The following is a 17,801-nucleotide window of genomic DNA, read 5'->3' on the forward strand; positions in this document are numbered from 1 at the left end:
TGATAATTAATTGAAACCCTCAGCTGCCGACAGCTGTTATTGATATACCACGATGGGGACAGCTGAAAATGTGTGCCTCGACCGGGACTTGAAACCATGATCTCCTGCTTACATGGCAGACGCTTTATCCATCCGAGCCACCGAGAAAACAGATGAAGAGCGCGACTGCAGGGACTTATCTCTTGCACGCTTCCCGTGAGGCCCACAATCCCAACTGTCCACAATTTACATACGTAATGTACCTAATAGACCTAACAAATCATTTACTTTCCTTCACTTATATATTCTTTTACCTATATTTACCGAGACTTGGGACATTGATATGATGGAGGAGGAAGAACACTACACAAAAATTTGCTATTTAAGTGTCCGAAGTACAAAATTACAGACTTCTGAACTAATCTGAACTGAATCGTCTTACGTATTTTGTACGCGCCTGATACTGGGAGGGCTGAGGTCTGCTGTAACGTCCAGTCACTACGAGCGCACTCTGGATGGATCCTAACATCTTCCAGACAGAATCGCAGCTGCTGTATGACGATCCATCAACTGCTTTACCGAGTCGCGACCACAGTGCGTCATAAACTACAGCTGGCTTTCCATCAACCACTACTTCGCCTCGCTTCGCATACATCATGCTATATCCGCTCGTCAGCGTGGCTGAGAGTGCAGTGCTGTGAGCGCACAAACCGGTTGAACGTTGAGACAGGCACTGGCCGCAAGCTGGAAGTGTCAGTGAATGACAGCCACACACAGTACAGGAGACCAGCGACCCGCCCAGTGTGAGCAAGGAGCCGCGACGTCACACGCCAGCCGGACACAAAACATTCAGTGCTCACTCCAAAAGAAAGAAGTCACGTCTTGTTGCTGCTCAAAATCTCGCTTCGAACAACCCGGCTCATAACGCGCCTCGGTCCAGCCCGCTTGCATAATTCATGAGCCAGGTCGTGTTACAGAATTGTTCCAGCGTGACGTATCGTACCCAAACCGCAGGTACAAGTGCTGCGCGAGTCTCGTTGAAGGCGGTCCAGTCCAATTTGCCCCTGCCCGGCCCAATGGTGGGGGGGAGGGGGGGCACAATAGCCGAGCCCATCTGACCTGTGTCCTACACGACTTCTATCAATTACTTTGACGCGTCCCAGCACGTGAAGGCCTGGCGCTCCTTGTAAATGGTGTCGCAGAAGGGAGCTGCCTGGGAAAGACGGATGCGGCAAATGAAAACTTGTGCCACGTCGGGGTTCGAGCTTGGATATACTGCCTACTACGAGCAGGCGTCTTACGCTTTATTTGTTTCAGTCGCCGGTCTGCCCTTAAGGTTGTACATTCACGCTGTCCAGCAATCGGTTTCACTGGTGTCGGTCCTTCGGCCAAGAATGTGAATGCTTTCCCGTTCCCTAATTTTCATAGCACTCGTTTTCCTTCTTTTCAAACAACTTAATTCTTTATACACTGCCGGAAAAAATTAGTGCACCTGGGAAAAAGCACCAAGAAAGCACTCCGTCTTCAGGCCACGGGTGGCCTACCGGGACCATCCGACCGCCGTGTCATCCTCTGTGGAGGATGCAGATAGGAGAGGCGTGGCGTCAGCACACTGCTCTCCCAGTCGTTACGGTGGTATTCTTGACCGAAGCCGCTACTATTCGGTCGAGTAGCTCCTCAATTGGCAACAGCGCATGGCGGCCTGCATGGTCACCCATCCAAGTGCCGACCACGCCCGGCAGCGCTTAACTTCGGTGATCTTACGGGAGCCGGTGTATCCACTGCGGCAAGGCCGTTACCTGCACCTGGAAAGACAAAGTCGTTTTGATCCGATGACGGCATATACTACCAGGTGATAGTAAATGTTCTGATAATGGTTTCAGCGTCTTCCGACAACAGATAGCGTAGTGGCCCAGCTACCACCACCTGTGTTTACCCTTTAACAGGGAATTCTCACAGCCAGAAGGCGCAGTATGGTGCTAACGTGTGAAGCAAGTAGCATCAACTACGGCGCTGAAACGAACCAGTGCTTCCCACAGCCAAGTGAGCGAGTTTCAAAGGGGTCTGAGCTGTTTACTGCTCAAATTACACAGCTACTCAAGGAAATAGGAAGCTAGGGATCTTTGTTGATGGACAAACTCGTTGTTGGCACCTAATTTTAATTTTGACTAGAGAACAACTTTCATTATTACAAATTACAGAATGAAAAAAATGGCAACATAAAAATTTAATTCAGACCCTTTTCCCTTTTTTTTTTTGCTGGTACAACATACAAATTAATTTTTCACAGACTGAATTACATTAAACACAATTAAGGTTTTAATTAAACAATGAATCTGAATACTGAACCATAATCAGCGTTGGCAGGAAATGTCAATTGTAACTCACACGTAATTCAAAAATGGCTCTGAGCACTATGGGACTTAACATCTATGGTCATCAGTCCCCTAGAACTTAGAACTACTTAAATCTAACCAACCTAAGGACATCACACAACACCCAGTCTTCACGAGGCAGAGAAAATCCCTGACCCCGCCGGGAATCGAACCCGGGAACCCGGGCGTGGGAAGCGAGAACGCTACCGCACGACCACGAGCTGCGGACCTCACACGTAATCATTCATTGCGTGACCACAAGATAAGATACTAATTATATCTTCAAGCCAAATTTAAACAGCCATAAAATTCACAAAATTTCATTGGCACAAGAAAGAATCGAAATTTAATAAAACTGAGCCGACCACATAATAGTACACATCCAAAAATTCTTTTGCTAAAACACAAGGTGGCCAAAGAAGGAGAACCTCCCCAAACAGGAATGATACCAAGAATTACAGCATTCCCCAATAGTATGCAAATAAGCAAAATTTACATTAAATAAAAATGACGGTTGTTATCTCAACCACTAGTATAATGTTAAAAAAACTTCCAGAATAAATAAGGTTATAAACTAGTAGCCTCTCTTAATTTAACAGCCGGCCGCCGTGGCCGAGTGGTTCTAAGCGCTTCAGTCCGGAACCACGCGACTGCTAAGTTCATAGGTTCGAATCCTTCCTCGGGCATGGATGTGTGTGATGTCCTTAGGTTAGTTAGGTTTAAGTAGTTCTAAGTTCTAGGGGACTGATGACCTCAGAAGTTAAGTCCCATAGTGCTCAGAGCCATTTGAACCATTTAATTTAACAAATGGAATGACTCAAAATCGTTCTAAAATTGCAACTTAACTTTAAACAACAGCATTAAAGGCCATAGTTGCTCTTGGTTAAGACAGACAGTGGCAGACAGACAGGGCGAGCTTTCACTGCCCAAAACTTGTGTACAGGATCGCATAAACTAGTGGATGTGTAATCTGACTGGGCCCAACATAAGTAGCCCTGACACGGATTTCTAAACAGCACCAACCCCGGCGCACAAGTAGCCTTAACAAAATTCCCTGCAGCACAAATAAATTCCAGTAAGTGAAAGCTCCAGTCACAGCTAAGATTACAGTTAATAATAATTACACTCCCAAGAGTTAATACAAACTCTTACGGAGCGATCCTGAAAAAGTCTTGTAAGAAGTTAGCAACAATTTAAGACACCACTTACAGTACGCTTAAGGAAATTCCCGCATTAAATAATTATACCAAATCCTGGTGGAAGAAGTGATTAAACCAACCACCAGCCAATTGTGTTGAATTCTACGGCTGCTAGACACGTACACAGTCCCGGCCAAGCTCAGACCGGACAGTATGTCCTAAAACAGACTAAAATTTCCATATAAGCCACTGAAAATAACACACGCTGTTCATGCTACATTACCCTCAATGAATAATGAGAGGTGGCATGAGCCCCCTCTTAAATTTCTATCTTACGATTTTCCTCTCTAATTGCATGCAGTGAAAAGTCGCTATTCCTTCACACGCGGACTTCCCACGCAGCGTCTCTCGTCACCCGGGTGGTCCGGTGACAGGCGGGCTATCCTGATCTGGAAAGGGTTAAGCCGACGGGTGTGAGGAAGTTGAGTGAATGCTTTGCAGACACTGACATTGTCAAAAGACATGCCCGGAGGGGTCTGAAGTAGCGGCTGGGCTAGAGGTTCCATTACTTCGCAGAATCTTAGCGAAAACACTTTCTGGCGGGCTACCAGCGAGGCGTGGGAATGACTTGTGTACCCAGGCAGTTGTGGCGGGAAAATTCCCGCGCTTTCTGCAAAATAGTAACTGTGATTGGCTTGCTCAGGGCATAGCTCCGTGACGTAGCAAAATCAGCGCAGAAATTGGCGCCAAGAATCTCCATTGGTGGAATGGTAGTGCTCCGGCAATAGAGTGGAATTTTCCGCCGGTTTTCGAGTTGCTGATTGGAACGTTTAACCACGGCCACTGTCGTGGGGGCGGGAATGTTGTGTGTTCGGCCTGTACGGGTGCTCTAGGTAGTCGGCTCTCGCCTTTCGGTCGAGGATGTCGAAGCAACCAGCCATCGCCTCCGGTACGCCAGATCGTGTTCTGACGGTTAAGAAGACAGTTTGGTAATGTATGTCTGCAGCACCGGCAGATAGGGATTTTCATAGGTGATAATCAGAGCTCAGCAGAGCGCACCTGTTCGTCTTTTTCTAACTTTGTTCTGTCTTGAGTAGCAGCAATTAATGTTGGGTTAGCTGTGTGTCCCTCTTAAGATTTGAGTGGCAAGGAATTGGCTCCACATACCACTTCATCTTAAACCTCACAATCTAGTTTACGGACAACTTCACCTTCACAGCGTTTGTTTGAGTATCCAATTTGATGTATTATAAATGTTTCATGTGGTTTTGTTTATTATTTTGTGTTTAGTCTTAATAAATCATATTGTTATTTTGGACAGAACTTTCATTCTGTTAATCGGTAGAGCAACCCTATCATTCCTCACTATGTTAATGAAACCTTCGTTTATTTAACTTATTTATCAAATTAAATTATTGCAGGTGCCAAACTCTCTTCTACTCCACTGGCAGGGTTGATTAGAGTCAGTTCGCGTATTTTTTTAATCCTTGTGCCACAGCAAAAGTCGGAGTTAGAATAGGGGGGGCTTAGAGCATCATTTACATATGTAGATTCTAGAACAATTTAGTGTTAAATACACTGCTAGCCCCGGCACCTTGCAATAAGACACTGTAGAACCAAGTTCAGTACTATCCTTAACTAATCTCCGGCAGATACCACATGCCACCATAAGTCTCACACATCTTCATCGGCTAACATCAGAATATGAATCATACGTAACTTAATGCTCACAGACGTCCAGCATGAGACGTCGAACCCGCCACGCAAGCATCCTGACTGACCATCACCTTACACCCGGCGCGCGGCTAAACGACAAGAACGGCGAAGCCCAGGCATCGCGGATGGAGACGAAGGCTTCCTTTCAAAACAATGTTGCCTCGTCGAACGCCGACCCGGAGAGAACCCCGGCCACACGCCAAGCCGGAAAACCAAAGGCGGAACAGTCAGAGATACAAGACCAGACGAGTATCGATATGAGCGGCGCAAGTGAATCATAACTAGTGCCAGTCGCCACTGATCAGGGTCAAATTTTGGCCTACCGAGTGGCGGGATGGTCCTTCTGGGGAACTGCCACATAAGATGGTCAGTTGTGCAACGATTCTAATACCAGTGGTCAAGCGAACATTGGTTCAAATGGTTCAAATGGCTCTGAGCACTATGGGACTCAACATCTGTGGTCATCAGTCCCCTAGAACTTAGAACTACTTAAACCTAACTAACCTAAGGACATCACATACATCCATGCCCGAGGCAGGATTCGAACCTACGACCGTGGCGGCCACGCGGTTCCAGACTGAAGCGCCTAGAACCGCACGGCCACACAAGCCGGCTCAAGCGAACATTCTCGTACCCGTGAAGAGGTTTTATTATTTATCGTATGGCAACGCAGACACCTAAGAAAGAAACAGACAAATCACTAATATAACAAACGTTAATAATTGCAAACAAACATTACTAATATAACAAAGTTTAAGGATTACAAAAAAACATCAAGTCTATTAATATAATCTATCGACTCTGGAGTTGCGAGCAGGAAGTCGTCGGGGCTTTCATTATAGGCTCTTCTGGAACACTCTTCAACAGTGTGGCTGATGGTCTGACTTTCTCCGCAGTCACACTGAGGGAATGGTATTTTACCCGATTTATACAGGAGTAAGCACATCTGCCATGACGAGCTCTAATCCTATTTAGAGTGGACCACGTTTTGCGTGGTAGGTCAAAACCAGGTGGTTTTTGTGTGATGCAAGGCATGTTATGATTTTGCCATGCGTTCCATTTATCAGACCATGCGTTTGTGATACTGAAACCTTCTTGTACACAGTTCCTTGCTGTTCTTGTTGGCGGGTTCCTAGATCGAAGCATATTAGTGTTTGCATCCTCAATGTCTTGGTGGATTGGCAGGCTTCGATTTCCCACGATGTTTTTGTATTCACGCACAAGGGTGTCAATACGTCGCAGGTGTGGCGGCGGGATGTGGCTAAATATTGGGAGCCATTGAGTTGAAGTGGGTTTAATTACTCCAGAAATCATCCTTAGATTGTTATGCAACTGGACATCCACCTTTTTTACATGTGGGCTGTTTAGCCAAATCGGAGCACGGTACTCGGCAGCCGAGAATACAATTGCTAAAGCAGAGATACAGAGAGTGGAGGCCGTTGCTCCCCAGGTAGTACCACAGAGCTTTTGAATAATGTTGTTTCTCGTCTTTCATTCTTTCGGCAGTCTTTGTTAGGTGCTCTTTAAAGGATAGTGTTCTGTCCAGCGTCATGCCCAAGTACTTCGGAGTTTTATTATTCCTGAGAACGGTGTTTTCAAATCGAATGTTGAGTTCCTTTCCAGCGAGTTTTTTGTTGAGGTGGAAGCAACTAACCTCTGTTTTCAAAGCATTTGGTTGAAGTGTCCACTTACGAAAATATTCACCCATTATCTTCACGTCTTTCGTTAGGATATCCTCAGATGCTTCAATTGTGCTACATCTTGTAGCGAGGGTCCAATCGTCAGCGTACCGGAACATTCTTGATTGTGTTTCCGGCATGTCTGCAATATAGAAGGTAAACAGCAGTGGTGCGAGCACTGATCCTTGTGGTAAGCCATTCTTTAGTTTTTTGATGGAGCTGTAGTCAGTGTCCATACTTATTTGGAACACCCTATCATTGAGCATGCTGTCTATTAAGAGGTTCTGGACATCGACGCAGCACACACGCCCGCCAGGATCATCGTATTGTATGGCCAGCAGAGGCAGGTCGTACCGCTAGCACAGCTCCGATAAGAGGGCCTTTGAGACCAAAAGTGTCAACACGAACTCTTGCGAACCGTTTATTAGCAGTGGGACTACGGACAAGCACACCTCTAGGCCATCTTCCTCTCACGCCACAGCGTCGACGTGAAAGACTCGACTGCTGCCGTTAGTGGTCATTTGGAAGATGGAATGTCGCGTCGTTGTCTTCAGCGGTGAAAGCAGGTTCTCCCTGCAGGCAAGTGATGGTTGTTTGCGCGTACGGCGTAGAGCTTGCGAGCGCCGTCTCGTAGAGTGCATTCGTCCAAGACACACTGATGCCACCCCAGGCATTATGGTCTGGGGTGAATAAGCTACTACTCCCGTTTACCTTTGGTGTTTCAGTAGAGGAAGCTAACCAGATCCCAGTGAGTGCAAAAGGTTATCATGTCAGCTCTTTTGCTGCCCTTGCAGCAGGAAGGTGTTGTGTTGTTCCAACTCTCACACACACTGCCTGTCAAACTCAAAGGACTCTGCAATACGTGCAGCAACTTCCCAGTCACCGGACTTGTCTCCAATTGAGCACGTGTGGGATATAATGGAACAAGAATTGACTCGTCAGCCAACAATTCTTACAAAATTACGTGAACAATTCGCCATCTGTATTACCAACTAGACGCCAGAGTTAGCGCCTTCATTGATGCCAGTGGAGGCCACAGCACTTCGTAACATGGATGTTTCAGCACTGTATAGTGAGTTTTTCACTCTGCAGCAAATTGTGTTACGATGCAGAACTTCCTGGTAGATTAAAACTGTATGCTGGACCGAGAATCTTCGCCATTTTCGTCAAGTGTTCTACTGTCTGTCCAAGCACGACTCATGTCTCGCCATCACGGCTTCACTTCCGCCATTACCACATCTCCTACATCCCAAACTTCACATAAGTGTTCCTCCATACATCGTGCAATAGGAGCTCCAGGAAGAAAGGAGACTGGAAGACGTGGTTGGTCAAAGCCCGCGAGAATCGTTTTCGGAATGAATTATCTCTCTGCAGTGGAATATGCTCTGATCTGAATCTTCCTGGTAGATGAAAAGTGTGTGCCAGACCGAGAATTGACCCTAGGACCTTTACCTTTCGTGGGAAACTCAGTTGTCCAAGCAGGACTCACAGTCCACCCCCACAGCTTTCCTTTCGGCAGTAACTCTTGTATAACTTTCCAAACATATTATGAGACATTTGGAAGTCGGAAGTGAAGCTGTGTGGGCAGGTCGTGAGCAGTGCTTGTGTAGCCCATACGTAGAGCTCATGTTAGCGAAAGGCAAAAGTCCCGTTTTCGATACCCGGTCCGCCACGCAGTTTTAATCTGCCAGGAAGTTTCAAAAAAATGGTTCAAATGGCTCTGAGCACTATGGAACTTAACTGCTAAGGTCATCAGTCCCCTAGAACTTAGAACTACTTAGACCTAACTAACCTAAGGACATCACACACATCCATGCCCGAGGCAGGATTCGAACCTGCGACCGTAGTGGTCGCGCGGTTCCAGACTGTAGCGTCTAGAACAGGTCCTGCCGGCAGGAAGTTTCAGAACTCAATTATTGTTGCTGAAATGGAGTTTCCCTACGTGATGTGTAAAACAAATGATCTCTTCTATTGGATTTTTTTTAATGAATATGTGATTACATGGAATGGTGCCTGTGAAATCTCTTCAGAAACGTGTCAGGGTAAGCTGCAATCCTCGACCAAGTCATCTAATTCAATCGTGAATATGAAGTGGGAGAACGCTTGTTAGTAGAGTTAGAAAATCTTGTGAGCTTGTGAGGAAACATCAGTGACAAAAAAAGTATGAATCAGGCCCGGAGGTGCCCTCAGAAAGTCAACTGGCTAAATAAGGCGGATTTTTGGCAAGGTCTGCTTCAGTTTGAGAAGAGACAGTTTTGTGAAGCAACTTATTTTTATCCACAGTCTCGGACCGTATAGTTTTGTTTCCGTTTCTTTTAGTATAGTAGCCTTTTGCGTTTTTTTATGTGTGTTACCTTTTCCATCGACGTGAAGACCTAACATGCGCCTGCCGTTGTAGCCTACCGGTTCTAGGCGCTTCAGTCCAGAACCGCGCTGCTACTACGGTCGCAGGTTCGAGTCCTGTCTCGGACATGAATTTGTGTGATGTCCTTATGTTACTCAGGTTTAAGTGGTTCTACGTTTAGGGGGCTGACGAACTCAGATGTTAAGTCCCATGGTGCTTAGAGCCATTTGAACCATTTGAACCTAACAGTCCGGCAAGGAGACCTGTGATCGCTGCGTAATTTTTCTTTTCCTTATTCTTTCGTTTCCGTAGCGATATTTGCCATGAAGAAAGAAAAATTTTATTTGGTATGAGATAACACTTCCTTAATTTTGAAAAAATAAGACATTATGTTTGCCGAGACTGATTAATTTATATTAGTGTTTCGAGCTAGAAATAATTCGTTTCCGTGGGAGTCAAAGTTTAGTTTCAAAGGTGCCTAATTTGAAATAACATATCAAATTCGACAAACGAAGCTAGAGTGGAAAAGAAGTTAAGGTTACTGCTCCCAAACAGCAGGAAATAATCCAGACTCAATTCTTCCATTCTCTAACTGGCACACATTATTTTACGGGTCAGTATCTCTGACCAGTTTATACTGCTATCATTTTAGTTCCGTTGCCAAAACTGTAAAATACAGATACCTGCTGACAGAGTGTTCGTATTCGCATGTGTCGGCGCTTGCTCTCTAGTCCAGTTTGTTCTTTGGGTAGTGCCTACTGACAGTGTAATACGTAGGTACACAGGGAAAACACAATTTGCTTCCTATGCAAAATTTATGTATTAGGCTATTCTTTTTGTGCACGACCATGTAGTAGAACGTAGTGAACTAATGTTTTTAGCTACGTATTTTCTGGTACAAGTGTTTTTAAGACACTACAGCGCTACGTTGTAGTTGTAGGTGTTTGAGGATTCGATTTAAGTAACCCACAACGGACTGGATTAGAATTAATAAGCGAATAAAAGAAACCGAAATCCAGATTATCAAAGCAGTTGTATCAATTTCCAAATTGCCGTGGAAACTACAAAAGCAATTTAACAAGATGTCTCGCTTAGGCGGAATGTCGGCCAACAAACTGGAGAAAATTCATTCGTTGCTTCGTGTCTCTCAGTCGACGAAGCGTCAGAATCTGGGAAAGTTTTAATGGGAGGTGTGTTACGAATACACGGGGACACGCAAACCTACTGAGCGCTGTAGGGTGCAATTTGTAAACTTTGTAAACGAGTGTGTGGCCAGAACAGTAGAGTTAGTGGAGTACTTTGAACAGAAGAAGAGACGCTTACGTCGAAAATCGAAAGTCTCTGGAATGTTTTCTTTTCTGGTCGAATCTCAGGGAACAAAGCTCAAAAAGTTCCGCAAGTAAACAGCTATCCCTAGAGCGCTCCACGCCCACAGGGGAAGTTTTGATAACAGCGGGAGGGGGAAAGGGGGGTGTGGTGTGGCGAGACACAGACAAACCCCTGTCTGCATTAGCCCGACCGCTCCCTTCCCCCACCCACGCGCAGTTTCCCCTGCTGGAACGCACTTAGAAACGCCGCGGCAGGGGGAAGGAAGGGCTGGATTCAGCTGACGTTTCGCGAGAACACCATGTGTAGAAGATGGCCGCTTCTCCAGTACAGAAAAGTCTTCCCGTTGGCTGAGAAACTCTGAGCTTACTACCCACCTCTCGAATTGTGATTCTGAAAAACTTCCGTTCCGCAATCCTGGTTCCCTCTGGTTTAAAATAATTCGTATTTTTTTCCCCTCCTTGTCATACTGCCATACGGTGGAAGGGAGGAAGGAAGGAAGATTAAGGATTAACGTACGGTCGAGAACGAGATATTTAGAGACAGTGTGATTTGGGGAAATCATAATAAGAGTTCGCTGATTCATCCGTGTATAACTGGGTATTAATTCTCCTGGATTGTCGTATCACCTCCACATCACCATCGTCATTGTTCTTGTAGTTTTCGGTCGAAGACTGCATGTCTGCACTTCTCCACGCTGTCTACTCACTTCTTGTTGGCTGATGTTGTGTTTAGTGCAGCTCTGTTATACTGCTTAAAATACTGACATGACGGAAAGTTCCGTATGTTAACACAGATAACAGCAGTGGTGTCGGGAACATTCGGCCTGGAATCTCATCGACTGGAGTAGAATTGTCTTCAGTGATGAGTCCCGTTCCGAACTGATCCCAAATGACCACCGAAAAAGACGGTCGTGTGAAACCCAGCTCGCGCTATTCGTCCACGAGACTCAGAGGGCCATAGACACGGGTTCCCAGGTAGATGCCGCGTTTCTTGACTTCCGCAAGGCGTTCGATACGGTTCCCCACAGTCGTTTAATGAACAAAGTAAGAGCATATGGGCTATCAGACCAATTGTGTGACTGTACTGAAGAGTTCCTAGATAACAGAACGCAACATGTCATTCTCAATGGAGAGAAGTCTTCCGAAGTAAGAGTGATTTCAGGTGTGCCGCAGGGGAGTGTCGTAGGACCGTTGCTATTCACAATATACATAAATGACCTTGTGGATAACATCGGAAATTCACTGAGGCTTTTTGCGGATGAAGCTGTGGTTTATCGAGAGGTTGTAACAATGGAAAATTGTACTGAAATACAGGAGGATCTGCAGCGAATTGACGCATGATGCAGGGAATGGCAATTGAATCTCAATGTGGACAAGTGTAATGTGCTGCGAATACATAGAAAGAAAGATCCCTTATCATTTAGTTACAATATAGCAGGTCAGCAACTGGAAGCAGTTAATTTCATAAGTTATCTGGGAGTACGCATTAGGAGTGACTTAAAATGGAATGATCATATGAAGTTGATCGTCGGTAAAGCAGATGCCAGACTGAGATTCATTGGAAGAATCCTAAGGAAATGCAATCCGAAAATAAAGGAAGTAGGTTACAGTATACTTGTTCGCCCACTGCTTGAATACTGCTTACCAGTGTGGGGTCCGTGCCAGATAGGGTTGAGAGAAGAGATAGAGAAGATCCAACGGAGAGCAGCGCGCTTCGTTACAGGATCATTTAGTAATCGCGAAAGCGTTACCGAGATGATAGGTAAACTCCAGTGGAAGACTTTGCAGGAGAGACGCTCAGTAGCTCGGTACGGGCTTTTGTTGAAGTTCCGAGAACATACCTTCATCGAGGAATCAAGCAGTATATTGCTCCCTCCTATGCATATCTCGCAAAGAGACCATGAGGATAAAATGAGAGAGATCAGAGCCCACGCAAAGGCATACTGACCATCCTTCTTACCACGAACAATACGAGACTGGAATAGACGGGAGAACCGGTAGAGGTACTCAAGGTACCATCTGCCACACACCGTCAGGTGGCTTGCGGAGTATGGATGTAGATGTAGATGTAGATGTAGATGAAGTCGTGTCTGGAGAAGACTGCCCGGACAGTGGTGGGATATTTGCCATACGCCCCAACAACATTTCATTTCTTCCAAGGGAACCTCCCCATCGCACCCCCCTCAGATTTAGTTATAAGTTGGCACAGTGGATAGGCCTTGAAAAACTGAATACAGATCAATCGAGAAAACAGGAAGAAGTTGTGCGGAACTATGAAAAAAATTAGTAAAATATAGAAACTGAGTATTCCATGCGAAGATAGGTAACACCCAGGAGAATGTGGGCTAAGGAGCGTCGTGGTCCCGTGGTTAGCGTGAGTAGCTGCGGAATGAGAGGTCCTTGGTTCAAGTCTTCCCTCGACTGAGAATTTTACTTTCTTTATTTTCGCAGAGTTATGATCTGTCCGTTCGTTAATTGACGTCTCTGTTCACTGTAATAAGTTTAGTGTCTGTGTTTGGCGACCGCACCGCAAAACCGTGCGATTAGTAGACGAAAGGACGTGCCCCTCCAATGAAAACTGAAAACATTTGATCGCAATGTCATAGGTCAACCGATTCCTCCACAGGAAAACAAGTCTGATATATTCTATACGACACAGGGACGGCATGTGCGACACATGACAGGAATATGTTGTCGACCCACCTAACTTGTACACTTAGCGAATGGCTAAAAAGATTCTTCTACTTTGCCCGATTTAGGTTTTCTTGTGGATGTGATAATCACTCCCAAAAAAGTGATGAAAACATAAGAATTTGTCACATAAACTGAAAATAAAAAATTAAACTTTTCACTCGAGGGAAGACTTGAACCTAGGACCTCTAGTTACGTAGCTGCTCTAGCTAACCACGGGACCACGGCGCTCCTTGACTCCCAGTCTCCTTGATGCTGCCTATCTTGCGCTTGGACTACTCAGTTTGTATATTTTACTAATTTTTTTCATAGTTCCACACAACTTCTTCTTGTTTTCTCGATTGATCTGTGTTCAGTTTTTCAAGGCCTATCCACGGTGCCAACTTATAACTAAATCTGAGGGGGATGCGATGGGGAGGTTCCCTTGTTAGCAGGACTCCTTTGGCTGTCATCCACGGCACCCTTACAGCACAGCGGTATATCGATGATATCCTATGCCCCGTTTTGTTGCCCTTCATGGCAAGCTGTCCTGATCTTACATGTTAGCAAGATAATTCCCGCCTCCACCCAGCGAGAGTTTCTGCTGGTTTTCTTCGTGCTTGCCAAACCTAGAGAGCCTGTGTAGGGAGAGAGTGGCCAACCGGACGAAACGGCGGCCATTTTTCTGCCAAACTGCGGGCGGGACTTTTGAATGGCCAGTAGTGGAGTAGTGGAGTACACACTCACCGCATTAAAAGCACAAGTCAATATGGCGAAATCATTCGTTAAATGCCTTTCTTTACAGCTATAATATACTCGTAGTAGCCTACTACGTACACCACAGGAAAATTTGACACAGTGGCTGTAAAAATTATTCGTTTCTTGCATTTATCTCCTTTATAGTTCGTTTACTTGACATATTGCAATGAAAGTAACGTAACTAAAAAAATATAGTTTATAGCATTTGTTTTGCATCGGAAATGCATAACGCTAAAGATTGAACATACCTGTATTACGTCAGATGAATGAAAGTCGTAAGCAGTTGTTTACTTGTGACATGCAAAAAGTGTGAGACGTATTAGTACTTCTTGTCACGTCTTCAAACTTTTTGCTTGTCACAAGTAAACAACTATTAACGACTTTCTTTTATATACTCTTGTAGATAACAAACGAAAAAGATTACAAAAATCAGGTAATGTTAAATGTAGGCTACTGTAATAACGACCAAATATAACAAGAAAACTACCGTATCCCTTCTACCCCGCAGTAAGTAGGCCTATTAAAAACTGTCTTCAAGAGTACCTACAATTATTTACTACGAATAATGTTTCAGCAACCACTACAACTGCGGAAAACGTGCTTACAACTTGCCTGCGTCAACAGTCAGGCAATAATACTGAAACCAAAACAATGCCTAGTGTTCTGATTCGGAACGAAATAAAATTTGACGCTATAATGTCGAATGAGAATGCACAACAATTACAGAAACTTTCCGTTTCCAGCAAGGACTGTCAGATACCGGCTTCTGAAAAGCTTGTGATGCTACCAGTATGCACGAACTGTTAGGGAAATCACAAAACGCTTCATTATTTCAACTTGTATTTAAGACCGCAAACGCTAATTACGTACTAAAAACGATATACAACTAAATCGAACATGCATGCACAACGCATTACTAGTCTCTCAATAATTCAAACACCTTTTAATCGTTTCCAAAATGCCTCTGAACTTCCATTCAACTCAAAAGCACGGTGAACATAGGAAGCGCGAGAAAAATGGCGCCAAAGCTAGTCAACCAATCACGGGCAATTTCCCCTATGGCCACTCTCTCTGTATACAGGCTCTCTAGCCAAACCCTATTCTGGCCAGCAAAGTCGCCAGATCTCTCCCCAACTGACAACGTGTGGAGCATTGTGGGCAGGACCTTCCAACCAGTTCGTGATTTTAGCAATCTAACACGCGAATTGCACAGACTTCGGCATTAAATCCCTCAGGAGGACATCAACAACTCTACCAGTGAATGCCATGTCCGATCATTGTTTGCATGAGGGTCAATGTGGACCAACGCGTTATAGACTTGCTCAATTTGTGAAGCTCTTTCTCTTGAATAAATCATTAATTTTTGTCTGAAACTGTAATCAGTGTCTGGCTGGGCACTATGGGACTCAACTGCTGAGGTCATTAGTCCCCTAGAACTTAGAACTAGTTAAACCTAACTAACCTAAGGACGTCACAAACATCCATGCCCGAGGCAGGATTCGAACCTGCGACCGTAGCGGTCTTGCGGTTCCAGACTGCAGCGCCTTTAACCGCACGGCCACTTCGGCCGGCTCAGTGTCTGGCTGTACATGAAAGTCATATCTACCGATTTTCGTCTTATTCGGATAATTTTCGGATATGTCCTCCGTTTTTTGTTTCTTTTTTCCTTGGAGTGCACAAGTAGCGTCGTCTCATTTCTTTAAAAAATGGTTCAAATGGCTCTGAGCAGTATGGGACTTAACATCTATGGTCATCAGTCCCCTAGAACATAGAACTACTTAAACCTAACTAACCTAAGGACGTCACACAACACCCAGTCATCACGTCATTTCTTTAAAACAGCTTTTCTGTAAAATTGAAACAAATGAGCCCTCGCTCACTATTATTTTTAGTCTTATTGACTAGGTTTCAACACTTCTAAGAATGCCTTAATCAGAATTAAAACAATTAAATGGCCGATAACATAGTCACAAATTTATAGGAAAAGACATATTTTAGATAAAAACTGTAAGTACTAACAACAAGAGACAAATGGTTCAAATGGCTCTGAGCACTATGGGACTTAACTGCTGTGGTCATAAGTCCCCTAGAACTTAGAACTACTTAAACCTAACTAACCTAAGGGCATCACACACATCCATGCCCGAGGCAGGATTCGAACCTGCGATTGTAGCGGTCGCGCGGTTCCAGACTATAGCGCCTAGAACCGCCCGGCCACTCTGGCCGGCCAACAAGAGACAGATGTAGTACTTACATGTCAAATGTAAAATAATTAACAGACTAGCGGGGCTTTAGTCACAAAATATATAAAAAGGAATGCCTGAAGGCGAGCCTCTAAGGGCTGCTCATACCTGTACAGCCACAGGTTGTAACGGGCTGGGGCGCCCGCGTTAACAAGTGCGGGCAGGTGAACATGACAATGCATCGATAGTGCCATCTAGTAGCCGCAGGTACAACTTGCCTATTTAACATTCAAGTGTAGACAGACGAAAATTATAATGAATATTGTTCAGTACATAATGTATAAAGTAATATTATGTTTAACAGCGACAGGCAGAGCAACATTTTGTCTGCATCAGAGCTTAGCAGTGCAGTTTGAAGCATAAAAACGTCATTATAGACAATACAGGAAGGGCTGAGTGACAGCTTGTAGAAAGCGATGTAACATGAAATACACCCAATAAACCATTTAATAAATGAAAAATTATGAGTTAACTTAGAGGGAAAAAAACATTTTGGTAAACTGCACAAGGAGACCCGAAATTAAATGTGAAGTAATGGCTTTATACCGTTGAAGAAATTTTTATTATGCAACTGCAGCTGTTCATTGAGAATGAGCCTATGACTTCGAGAAAGATGTTTAAACATTCCAGAATGTCTAATTTACGTCCTTTCTTCTCGGTCTGCAAATACTGATATCGCAAATGGCTTTAGGCGCCGCGTGACCTGTAATGAGAGGATGGTCGGCAAAAAACGAATTTTGGGGGCTAGTGTCATTTTTTCATAAAAGGTGTTCCTTATATCTGGTTGTAAAGGCACGTCCTGTTTGTCCTATATAGTAATCACTGTTGACGTTGATTAGCAGATGAAATCCCTCCCGGCCCAGCGATGCTGTCCAGTCATTGTTCCCTCAGCAATTATCTATAGTCATAATAAATCGAGTCGTTACTCCTCGTGGTAAGTTCAGAAACGAAAAATCGTGACTGTCACACTATAAGCGGACCGTCACAGGCTGCCCATAACAGTTGCGTGAGCCAACTACCGTATAAGAGCAAGCAGGAGGTATAAAACTGCCATAGCGAGTGGTGTTGAAAGAAACTTCGTCTTTGCTTGAAACTCGAACTGTAGATATCTCTACTAGCTGGCATATTTCTTAAGCTTGTCCGTCACTATTTCCCAAGAAGAGCGTCATTCTTCTTGCACAGATTGTCTTGTAAATTTCCTGAGCACCTCCTGTGTTAACTGAACTGGTGGATCCCCATCTTAGCAGCGTTCAATCAAATTCGTGCGTGCTTACTCCTGTAATGCGGCTTGCCACGTATTCCAAAAGTTGGGGTGTACACTACTTACGTCTTGTTAAAAAAAAAATCTTCTCTCTTTTCTTGCGGTCTCATTTCGCAAAGAATCAAGGACGCTTCCAAAGCCATATTCTATCCTTACATATCCTGGCGAAATACGAGGACGCGTTGAAAGGTAATTCCTCGAACATTTTTTTATTCTGTTCTCGATATCTAAACATAACTAAAGTCCGCCCGAACAGCCCGTGAAGGCCCAACGGTACCTATCGGCCGCCGTGTCATCCTCAGCCCAAA

At 44.7% G+C, this 17,801-nt stretch overlaps 1 pseudogene; it reads right to left on the minus strand.

Moving 5' to 3' along the window:
- Nucleotides 1-1,661: 1,661 nt before the first annotated feature.
- LOC124616816 lies at nucleotides 1,662-1,779 on the minus strand (annotated as a pseudogene).
- Between the last annotated feature and the right edge of the window lie 16,022 nt (nucleotides 1,780-17,801).

This window comes from Schistocerca americana, chromosome 5 (assembly GCF_021461395.2).
Source record: "Schistocerca americana isolate TAMUIC-IGC-003095 chromosome 5, iqSchAmer2.1, whole genome shotgun sequence".
NCBI classification, from domain to species: domain Eukaryota; kingdom Metazoa; phylum Arthropoda; class Insecta; order Orthoptera; family Acrididae; genus Schistocerca; species Schistocerca americana.